We start from the raw sequence: 13,214 nt of genomic DNA, 5'->3' as shown, positions 1-13,214 counted from the left end.
ACAGGACTACGTTTGCAGGAAGTGATGGGAGAAAAATAAAGGCTTTCAGCGTATCAACAAGCATTTGAGTCTGAAATCTTTATTGTTTTTAAAAAGGAAAGTAAATGCGAATGTTATTTTTTAAAAAAGCAAGACCTACTTGTACATACACATAAACACATTGGCCTTCAGAAAGCAAAGAATTCTTCTTATTAAAAGTGTATCTTTCAATGTATGCACACCACTAAATGAACTATTTTAAGTGAAAGTATATAAAATAGCATTCAGTATATAGCTGTCACTGTCATAAAGAGCCAAATTATATTTGACAATCAGAGTTTCAGCAGCAAAGTGATATTGGGTGATTATTATAATTAAAAGGAACAATGTGTTAGCTTCAATAATATACCTCTTGTTAAAATTTATCAGTCCCATATTGATGTGACTTATGACACAGATGCATTGCAATTAGAAGGTTCAGTTTTTGATAGAGTTGATACATGCTTTTTCAACAGTAAAATAATTGTTGTTTTAAGGGCAATTTTCACTTTAAAATATGAAAATAACAAAGCTCTGAATACAGACACTCTCAAATGATTTTAACAAATCAGATCTTTTCTTATTGCTTATATGCCACAAAACTAACCAAAATATCAAACACATTAACTATTTATAGATCCTTCCATCACTGCAACAAATCATATGAAGAGGAATAATTATTTACCACCATATTAGAAAAATGTATCTTACATAAAAATATGCTCAAGCCACTAGAAATATATAAATTGTTTAAGTGTCAGCAGAGGAGACAGATTTTAGATATGAATTCTACTAAAAGTAGTTATTAGGTTGGTTACTTTTTCTTGCAGAATATGTAAATATGTTAGAATACATTTAATATGTTTATCAGAAAATGATCTTTGTGACTATTCTTACCTACATTTTGGACTTTTTTGTCAATTTTATAATAATTTGTTAGTAGATTCTATTTACATAGATAGAAATAAGAAAGCAGAAACCACTCATAATTTATCCTAAGTTAAACATTAGTCTTGAGGTTATTTCAGTAAGAAACCAACATGGTGATTCTATGTATTTTTTAAATCAGTCCTCTAATTTATGTAATTAATGCACATTATATATATATATATATACACACATATATATAAAACTAATCAATAAAATATGCATATTTAAGATTTTTTTGCTACTAATCTTAAAAATTATGTTAAAAGCTAATATTGAAGGCACTGTAATATGTACTTTGAAAATTATAAGTATTGATCATTCGGGGGCACTTCATTAAACTTACAACATTAATAAAAGGACAAGTTATTGATGTATCATAATTTTAAAAATTCAATACATATGAAGTCTTATGAAATATGTGATGAAGTTCCAAAAGTAGGGTAGCAGTATTGAATGTGTGAATACATTGCATAAGGAAATGAAAAAGACACTTGCACATGCATGTTTATAGCAACACAATATGCAATTGCAGAAGTATGGAATCAGCCCAAATGCCTGTCAATCAACAAGTGAATAAAGAAAATATGGTATATAAGATATATTTTCATATATACCATTGAATTCTACTCAGCCATAAAAGGGGACAAAATAATGGCATTCACACTAACCTGGATGGAATTGGGGACAATCATTCTAAGTGAAATAACTCAAGAATGGAAAACCAAACTTCATATATTCTCACTGTAAGTGGGAGCTAAGCTGTGAGGATGCAAAGGTTTCAGAATGATACATTGGATTTCGGGGACTTGGGGGAGAGGGTGGGAGGGGGGTTGAGGGATAAAAGATTGCACAAGTGTACACAGCTTGGGTGCTGGGTGCACCAAAATCTCAGAAATAATAAATAAACAAATAGATAAATAAGTAAATAGAATGGGCAAAATACTTCCAATGCGGTAGAAATACCTTCTTTTTGAGGGCTCTTTGGAAGAATGTGTCTTCTATTTCAAATGTCACTCATTCTGATATGCTTCTGATCTTCATTTTTTACTATTTTGTGCAATCATTTATGCTTATCACTAACAATGTCATTGTCCCACTGGAGCCTGAGACTATCCATGAAAACACAAACATACACACAGACACAGACATGCACACACACACACACACACACACACAAATCTATTCATCATTCTGCATCCTCACTAACCTCTGCCATCTATCTCATCTTTTCTTCTCAAATAAAAAGAATTTTTTTTTGTAGGTGCAACTTTAACTCCCTACTTTTATTCTGTAGTTTCTATGCTCAGAACCCCTGAAACTGCCCTGTATAAATTTACTACTTTACTTAAAAACTTGATGTTTTCATATGTCCTCCTACACAGAGTCATTGTTCTTCAGCGCTTTTTGATGGAAGCATTATCAGTCACTCTTGATTTTAACCAAATTACAACCTCCAAGGCGCTTCTCCATACACACACATACACACACCTCTTTGCTCCTTCCTTAATAGCCTCTAAGAGCTTGAAATGACTAAATTTGAATCACTGGCTGGGTATAAACAATTGTTAAGGTCTTACTCTGTTCCTCCCATTGTGAATGTTCTTTTACTCATTCACATTCTAATCCTTAACCCAATTATTTTCTCCATACACAATAGCTTTCCCATTTCCACCTCCTTTTTTGCCCAAATCACATTGCACAGTTGGTGAGACACAACCCTACCACTGCCAGTAACATCAACATACTCATGTTATTTTTTCCCTTTCCTTTCTTGCACAACCTTTGAGATAATCTATATTCTATTTGCATAGCTCATACACGTGGGCTTTCTAGTATAATTGATAAAAATCACACAAATTCAGAGGAAGGTCCATCTGAAAATTCATGGTTTCCAGCGTCATTTGGCTCCCACATTTTTGCTGAAATACTCAATTTTCCCAGAGAGCTTTCTGTTTAATTGTTCCCACAGTTTATTTCCACACTCCACAAACATTCTAATACAGCAGGTATTCACAAATAACCGGCACATGACTGTGCTTCTGTTTCATGAACACACAAAGATTCAATAATCAACCCTCACCCAACTCATATAAATTCAACACTATATGTCTTAATCTTTTCTCCACACACATTTTCTCTAAAATTAACTATTCTGTTAAACTTTGAGTTGTTTTCATTGTTCATATCTTAGAAATCTAAAAAAGCAATCTTTGTCTCCTTTTCTGTAAGTTCAATCCTTCCTTCACTATCCTCTATCAGTATTTTAATTTTATTTTTTATTTAAATTTTATTTTTGTAGAGAGAGGGTCTCACTATGTTGCCCAGTCTGGTCTCTTAACTCCTAGACTCAAGCAGTCCTAATACCTCAGCCTCCCAGAGTGCTGGGATTACAAGGATGAGCCACCATGCTCAGTCTCTATCAGTGTTTTAAAATGTATTCAGATTTCTTCTATCTAATCTAGAAAATAAACACAAACCTTCTTAGTTCCATAATTCTCTACAACTTTTTCTCTCTTCTCTGATACAGGTATCACTCCTTCCATTTCATTTTCTGTCTGTTCTTCAACCTATTGCAGTATGAATTAATAGCCTCACCATTCAGCTAACAATGCCTTTTGAAGATCATCAAATAATTTATTTATGTTAAATCCAGTGTTCGTCATCTACATGTATTTCTTTACTTTTCTATCATATGACAGTATTAACCCAATCCTCTTACTGGAAACACTCTGTCCTTAGTTTCAGTAACAAAATTTTGTTTGGTTTGGTTTTCTTTCTACCTTTTGTTGTCACTCCTTATCAATCTCTTAAAAATCTCTTTAGAACTCATATTTTTACTAAACAGATCTTGCAGTGTCATATTTCTCATTCCCTTCTCCTTGAACATTTATTTTGACTAGAAAGTTTTGTCCTCAATCTAGAAGTACTATAAGTTCAGGGGTGGGTTTAATAGTTTCATTTGTCTTCAAAATCCTCTTCCTTTTTGAAAAACTATAGGTAAAATTGTATATATTTATTGTGTACAACATGATGTATTAAAGCATATATACATTGTGGAATGACTAAATCTACCTAATTAACACATGTATTACCACACAGTTATCATTTTTAGAAACAATACTTAATATTCACTGTCTCAACATTTTTAAAGAATACAATATATTGTTATTAAGTGTAGTAATCATGTTGTACAATAGATCTCTTGAACTAACTCCTCCTGTGTAACTGAAATTTTGTGTTTTATGACCAACATCTCCCCAACCCCTCTCTCTGCTCCTGTTAATCACCATTCTACTCTTGCCTTTTATGAGATCAACTTTTTTAGATTTCTCATATGAGTGAGATAATACAGTACTTGTCTTTCTGCGCCTGGCTTATTTCACTTAGCAAATATCCTCCACGTTCACCTATGTTGCCACAAATGATAGGATTTTCTTATTTTTATATTTCAATCAATGGATGAATGGAAAAAACAACATGGCATATATACCCAATGAAATGCTATTCAGTGAACATCCTCTTCTTGACAGCAACAGAATGGACATCAGTCTTTTGTGTGAGATTATAGTCACAGGCTCTGATGTAGGATAAGCACTTAAGGTGGGTTATGTTAAGTCAATTCATATTTATGTATAGTTTCAGGCATAGACTGATACATGGTCTTATTGATAGTTGGTGAACGTTTTTTGTAGTTATGGGTGTCTTTGCTATTTCACTTTCTATGCCATATGAGGATGCTAGCAAAAATAGAAGAGAATAAACCTGGAGAACATTAAATGGCTGCCAAGACCCTCAAGCCTTTGTTTTATGTGTAAATATATACTATCAGATTGTTGATTAAAAAGCCCAGAATTTAGAGTTATATGTTGTTTACTGAGGTCAGTAAAAGATTATTTTCAATGCGCTGTGTACTTCACATGAACGTCACCTAACCAATTTAATGTTTTGTTCCATTGAATATTCTACATCTCCACACAAAGCCCCACAACTTTACACATGTACTAATTGTGATTAGCACATTGGAAAATGTGTTCCCAGGATCTACCATATAAAATCAGAGATTATTTTAGTTAGAGAAGAATGCCAGGAATTTCACAATGCTTGCGGTATTGCTGATACATTATTGTACCATTAAAAATATGTTTTGTCCACTAAATGCCTCAACTTAGAATTTTCATTAAAAAATAATTTTCTATTTTGGTAACCACATCTCTTATTTTTTATTGATAATATACAAATGCATCTTATTAGATTTACTAGTAGTTTTAATTAAAACATATTGTTCTTCAACGCCATATATTTTTTAATCTTTGCCTTATTTTGGACTAGATTCTTTTTTCTTCCTTAGCTATGTATATTTTTGTATGGTTGTAATTCTGGGCAAAGAGCCCAGATTGGGATAATTTTTGTTTGTTCCTCACATAGTGTCCCAGATTCTGTTTCGAGAGAAGCATTGTAAATTAATAATATGATTACAGTTTATTTTCATTATTTATTTTCTGTAGGATCTAGCATATTAAGACATATTCTTTGCAGTACTTAGCTCCAAATACGAATACAGTCTAGTTAGTTTCTAGGCATTGCCATTACCAGCATCTATTTTTTTTCTCCTTAGACAATTAATTATACCTATTCTTTCTTTCAGGAATGAGAAATTGAACTGATGAGTTTTTCTAAATTCACTTGACACTAAAGTCCTTTATGGTCTAGGTTGTATGGTGCTCCATTCATTAGGAATAATACATTGCATTGATGTCTCTGCTAATAATTGTATGTGTATAACAGAAAGCCCTTTGTGTATCAATGTGTAATCCTGAGAGATCCACTACCTTAGGAATCAGGGAATCACATATATGGTCATCCACTAAGCTCGTCAACTGCTAAACTCCCGCAGTGCCTAGAAAATGAAATCGGTCACTCTGAGCCTATGAAATACTTGAAATTCTGGTTAATACTGTACAATGTATTCTCAAAATCAAATTTCCCCTATTTCCAAGACATTCAACCATATCATGATGTGATATCTCTAACTCAATGACCAGAAAAACTGAGTTTCCTAAAGCAGTTATTTATTTCTATCTAAATTATCTTTTATTTGGTTACAAATTAAATAAACTCTAATTTTCCATTGTTAATTAATGACCATCTTGATAACCCAGTAATCTATGTAACTATTACCAGTTTTTAATTTTTTCTTACCCATCACATACATAGCTTCATTTCAGGTAAGTAGAGACTTTCATCATCATCATCATTATCATCATCATCATCATCATCATCATGATTATTTGTGGGGATTTGTTTTAACTAGGTTTTACCTCACCCTTCAAGTTTATTCAATATAATAAAATGATTTTTGTTATCATAGGTCTTCTAGAATAGATTGTTTTGTTTGCTATTACATACTATCAAACTGGAATTGAATATAGCAAAGACTCCAAAAACCCATCACATTTCTCTGAACAAATCAACAAGAGGAATAATTAGTCCTTGCAGGCTAAAGCTCTAAATGTTAATAAACCTGTATACACAGAGAGGGAAAAAAGAAATCAAAGGTATAGATGTTAAAACACCATCACCCATGGGAAGTGATCATTCAATGCCCTTTGCAAGAAGTCTGTCATACAGGGCCCAACAAGTTGTTTGAATTGTATTCAGGTTGTTTCTTGGCATTGGTAGGTATGCTAGTAAGCTCCATCATTCACGGCCACTGCTGCTATGTGTTGTAATCTGTTTTATATTCAAAATAACTCTTATCTACAAAACTTGAAATCAAAATTGTATAAGTGACAAAATTTATAGCTTTGCAACTTTTGAAAATATATCAAAGTAAAACTTTAGGGGTTTAGTTCCCCTAGTGGTATGTGAATCATCAAAATTCTACAAAATTCATAAAAGGATCAAACCAGAAGATTTAAGTCACCTTAGAAATCACTGGATAATATCGGCCGGGCACAGTCGCTCACGCCTGTAATCCCAGCACTTTGGCAGGCCGAGGAGGGTGGATCACCTGAGCTCAGGAGTTCGAGACCAGCCTGACCGACATGGTGAAACCCCATCTCTACTAAAAATACAAAAATTAGCCGGGTGTGGTGGTGCTCCTGCAACCCCAGCTACTCAGGAGGCTGAGACAGGAGAATCTCTTGAACCTAGGAGGCAGAGGTTGCAGTGAGCCAAGATCACGCCACTGCACTCCAGCCTGGGCAACAAGAGTGAAACTCCATCTCAAAAAGGAAAAAAGAAAAAAAAAAAAAAAAAGAAATGAAACAAAGAGATCATTGGATAATATTATCGTTTTACAATTTTTGAAATAAGGTCTAGCGACATTATGTAAGCTAAAAATATTGCAAAACTGAATGGTAACAAAAAGATATGTTCTGATTCCCAGATCAATGTTTACTGATAATAAATAAAATCATTTTGGCTTATTGGTTTCAGATTAAGACAATACAAACTTTTTCAATATCATAATTTTAATACACGAATGTCTGTATTATAAAAGGTAAAATTACAGTAGTAACTTTTAAAGCTAAATCAATAGATTACTATTGTTTAAAATAATAGATGCTAGAATGTAAAGAGTAAAATTAATATTCTAGCTTAATAAAATAAACACTCAAACTCTTCTAAGAATTTTTTACCAAATATAAATACAAGAACTTCACTGTCTTTAAGACAAAATATCAAAACAAGCGAAGCAATCCTAAATTGATTTCACTAAAATATTTGAAAGACTATTTCATCCCTCACATTTTTGTTTTAGCTTTTATGTTTTAGGGTTTCTATTTATTTTTTAAGAAGGACTCTATAGTTGACCTTTGCTTGTAGACTGAATCTAAGAGAAGATGGCAATTTGAGGATTGAATTTGATAATTTTTCATGCTGTCACAAATGATCTATATGTTTCATTATCTTATGAACTTAAATCCTCAGCCAATGGGTTCTCGAAGAGAAAGGCTGAACCTACTTATTTGAAATAAACATAACTATGATACATAACTATGCAATGTTGGAAAATAAAGAAAAGAAACACATTAGTATCTAACTTTAAATTACAGTTATTAGGCTTTGTCAAAATGCCATTAGAGTTATTTTTAGTTTAGAATGTGGACACAAATTTTTGAAGTTATTTATTCTCTGAGATATATCAAATATTTCAGCCCCCTTTGCTGCTTTTACCATCAAAAGTCATTCTGTCTTTCTTTGTTATCTGTCACCATGCCAAATGGGATATGGTCTGCTTCTGACTTACTTATATAAGTTATATTGAGACAAAGACATGCCACATTGACATATATAATAGGCATGTGAAGACAGTTTTTAAGAAGAAAATATAGCAAAAATAGTATTTTTTAGTTTGAAACATTTTACATTATTTATGTAATAGTTGAAAGTTATCTTTAATCATATATGCTAGATTTATTATTCACTCTTGGAAAACAAAAGACTTTGGCTGAGGATGTAACTACTATATTTATAATTTTGACTTTGAGAAAGAGTATTGCATTTTAGTTCACAAGGGCTATTTCACAGGTATGTAATTGTCAAATAGCCAACCAGATTATTCAGTAAAAATGAATATACGTCTTATAGGTTTCAATAACAATAAATAAGTTGCAACCTGATTAATCCAGATGATGTTAAAAATCCTGAAGTTAATATATATAACTTTCTTCTAAGAAATTCAGAAAATTTTCCTCAAATTATGCTTTCTTGTTCTCCATATTACTATTATATTTCAACTCTAATTTCCCTAGCTCTGTGTATCTGAATATATATAATGCATATACTTTAAATATTATATTAGTATATAAGTATTCTCATAAGGAGTAACATACATTTACTATATATCAGTTAAACATATATTTAAATGTATAAACATTATTTATAATCCAAGATTATTACGAGGTTTATGAATTTAGCACTTTGTATCTTTCACTGTTTTTCTTCTATTTAAATTTTAACAGTTTTCAGTGAGAATATCATACCAAAAAAGTTTGAAATTTTATTACTGTGTCATATTTAACAATAATCTTAGCTAGACTGATAGTCTATATTGACAGAGCCAGTTAGCACTATACATAATATTCTATTATCTTCTGTTTTCTTTTTTCTAATGATAAATGTACTATACATTGTTTGCAATGTTCCTATTTGTTAATTTGTTATTTGCAAATTTTGTTTTTCAGTATACCTCTACATATATATGTACACATGCATGTATATACATAGACACAAACAGACATGCGTGAGTGTTTGCATGTGTATTTATTTGGGAAAGAATTTATTTTCTTTATTGTATTCAAACCTGGTATTCCACAGTATTGTTATCATGTCTGTTGGTGTTTCATTGTGTTTCACTAATCTGAAACATCTTAGTGACAGAAAAATTGCAAAACTAAACATAATTTTCTCCTGTCCCAATTTTTAAAATCATATTTTAATTTTGCAGTGTTCCTGTAAAAATGTGAAGTCTATCACCTTCTTGAATCAGATCTGGCTTATGGTCTATTTTATTCCATGGAAAATGGTAGAAGTGATGTTGTTTAGGATATGACTTAGACTTCAAAAATCTTTGAGAACTTTTAGTCTCTCTCCTCATCTCTCTCTCTTTTTCCCAAACTCACATTTACCATAATAACAACACTTTTATTCTGCAAGGGTATAAAGGAAACTTGGAGAAAAAAGAATATTTTCAAGTGAGGCAGTCCTATAACAGCCAGTTCCCAGTTCCCAGTGAAGCCGCTGGATGACCATAGATGCATAAGTATGAGCAGTTTAAATAAGGAGAGTTAGCTCAAATAAGCAGGATTATCCAAGCAACCCATAGATACCTGGGCTAAACCCTTATTCATTTTCTCTTGAATATTTCTTCTGTCATATTCTCTCTAATGTCTCCTGTGGCATTCCCAGTAATCATAGCCTATTCCTAATCATCAAATTCTCCATTGGTTGTAACCACTTTTTTACATTATCTATCATTTTATCTCTAAACGATGCATTCTGGATAATTTCTTCAACCTATGTTCCTGATCATCAGTTCCCATGAATGGGATTAATGCTTTTATAGGAAGAGACATGAGAGCATGCTTCCTATCTCTTCTCTCCACTTTGTAATATATATCAAGATGACGGCCATCTGTAAACCAGGAAGCAGGCCCTGAGTAGACACTAGATCTGCTGCAGCCTTGTTCTTGGACTTTCCAGGCTCCTGAACTGTGAAAATCAAATATTTATTGTTTAACTCACTCATTCTGTGGTAATTTGTTATAGCAGCATGAACTAAGATGATTCCCAAATTAAAACATACTCAAAAACAGAATTAAAAAAATTCTGTGGAACAACTTTAAGCAGCCTATTGTGTATATAGTTTGAAACCCCAAAGAATAGATATGGGCATAGGGAAAACAATATTTGAAGAAATAAAGACAGAAAGGTTCCAAATTTGATGAAAATTATGAAACCACAGATAATGAATCTTAACATATCTCATTCACAAGAAACATGAAGAAAACTACGATTGGGGAAAGTATCCAGTCTACATTACATTGAAGGGGAGGAATCCAATCTACATTACATTAAAATGCAGAATAACTCCAGAAGTCCTATATTATAAATTTTTAAAAATATAATAAAGATAACATCTTAAAAACAGTTGGATGGCTATTTGTACACAGAATAATGAAACTGGACCCCTACATATCACCATATAAACAAATTAACTCAAGATATATTTAAGACTTAAATGTAAGACTTCAAAATATAAAAATCATAGAATAAAACCTAGGAAATGACCTTCTCAATATGGGTCTTGGCAAAATAATTATGGCAAATTTCTCAAAAGCAATTGCAACAAAACCAAATATTGACAACTTAGACCTAATTAAACCAAAGAGCTTTTGGACAGCAAAAGAAACTATCAACAGAGTAAACAGCCCACAGAATGGGAAAAATATTGCAAAATATGCATTTAACAAAGGCCTATTATCCAGAATGTAATGAATTTAAGCAAATCAACAAGCAAAAAATCAATAACCCTGTTAAAAAGTGGGCAAAAGTCATGAACAAACACATCTCAAAAGAAGACATACAAACAGCCAACAAACACATGAAAAAAGGTTCATCATCACTAATAATCATAGAAATGCAACCAAAATCACAATATATCATCTCACACCAGTCAGAATGGCTTTGATTAAACAATAAGAAAGGAACAGATGTTGGCAAGGCTGTAGAGAAAAGAGAACGCTTACACACTATTGGTGGGTACCTAAATTAATTCAGCCAGGGTGGAGAGCAGTTTGAAGATATCTCAAATAACTGAAAATTGAACTACCATTCAATCCAGCATCCTACTATTGGGTATATACCCAAAGAAAACTAAATTGTTCTATCAAAATGACACATATACTTATATGTACATCACAGCACTGTTTGTAATAGCAAATCAATGGTGGACTGAATAAAGTAAATATGATATGTATACATGATGGAATATTATACAGACATTAAAAAGAATAAAATGATGTCCTTCACAGCAACATGGATGCAGCTGGAAACCGTTATCCTAAGTGAATTAACACAGAAATATGTTCTCATTTACAAGTGAAAGCTAAAAATTGGACCAGTAGATACTGGGGCATACAAGAAGGGAGGAGGGTAAGGGTTGAAAATCTACCTGTTGCGTACTATACTCACTACCTGGGTGACAGATTTATTTGTACTCCAAACCTCAGCATCACACAATGTACCTTTGAAACAAACCTGCATATGTATACCCTGATTTTAAAGTAAAACTTGAAAAAATATATATATATAAATAAAATGTAAAAGATAAATAAATAAAAGCAGTTGGATAAAATAGACATGCTAATTACAAAGAAATAAAAGGAAGAAAGACGACTTTTTTTTCTTTAAAGTAATAAAAAAAAAATCCAACCAAGAATCCTATACCCAGAAATATTATGTTTCAAAGATTGAAGCAATCAGAATTTTCTTTATATACTATTGTATCGATACGGGGAAAGAAAGACAAGTTGCAAATTGCCAATATCAAGAATGAGCTAGTGGCATCACTGAAGTTATTGAAAGGACAACAGCAAAAAAATACTACAAACAATTATGTATCAATTTAAGAATTTGAATTAAATGAATTCTACAAAAGACAGAAACTACCAAATATCCTAGAAGAAGAAATCAAGAAACTTAATGTTCCAACATCTATCAAACAAATTGAACTTGCATTTAAAAAGTGCCAACAAAGGAAATCTAGACACAGGTTTCACTAGTTAATTCTTCCCAATATTGTGAGAAGAAATCAAACAAATTCTACACAAACTCTGCCATGAATTTGAAAGTGATTATTCCTCAGCTTATTTTTATGAGACAGGTATTACCTTGAGACATATATTACCAGACACTGATATTACAAATTAAATATAACAGTTCCAAATAACATGCTAGCAAATCAAATCCTACAGCTCGTACAAACAAAAAGAAAGAAAAGACAAGACAGTGCATTCAGACCAAGATAGCTTATTTCAGGAATGCAAGTTAGATTTCTCACAGAAAACAATCAATCAAAATGATACTCTACACATAACAAACTACTAAATCTCAATATAGTTTTTTAAAAAGGGGCTTTAAAAAAAACTCACTGAACATTCCTAATGAAAATTCTTGAGAAATTACAAATAGAAGAGAACTACATCAAACCGATAAAGGGCATCTACAAAATGCCAAAAGAAAAATTACAGTTCGTGGTGAAAGACACAATGTTTTCTTTCACCCTAAGAAGAGGAAAAGAGGGGTATATTTGCTCTCATTAATTCATTCAATAGTATACAGGGGTTTCTTGCCCATTAAATAAAGAAAGAAAACAATATTGGGCAACTGAATTAGAAAGGAAGAAATAAAAGTTATTTTTTCCACAGGTGAAATGCTTATCCATGTAGAAAATTGATTAAAACTATAAAAGGTAGTATACTTAATAACAAGTAAATTTGCAAGATATAAAATCAAACACAAAGAAAATCAATTTATTTTATGATAACAAAGACTCAGAACACAAAATGTCTTGCCATTTATAACAAGATTAAAAATATGAAGCATTTAGGGATAAATCTGATAAAATATATAAAATATCTGCACTACAAAAACTATAAAACAGTGATGAGAATAATTAAATAACAACTAAATAAAATGAGAGCAATACCCTGTTCCTGTGTCAGAAGATGCAACACTTTTAAGATATCAATTTTCACAAT

General features: G+C 31.7%; 1 protein-coding gene across 1 annotated transcript in view; it reads right to left on the bottom strand.

The window, feature by feature from the left end:
• Positions 1-13,214, bottom strand: part of CDH18 (cadherin 18) — a 1,176,273-nt gene that overhangs the window by 811,724 nt on the left and 351,335 nt on the right. The gene's annotated exons all lie outside the window — the stretch shown is intronic.

The sequence above is a fragment of the Rhinopithecus bieti genome, unplaced genomic scaffold (assembly GCF_001698545.2).
Source record: "Rhinopithecus bieti isolate Rb0 unplaced genomic scaffold, ASM169854v2 scaffold_21891, whole genome shotgun sequence".
NCBI classification, from domain to species: Eukaryota; Metazoa; Chordata; class Mammalia; order Primates; family Cercopithecidae; genus Rhinopithecus; species Rhinopithecus bieti.
Note: the sequence above shows the minus strand (reverse complement) of the source record. Positions and strands in the feature narration are given on the sequence as shown.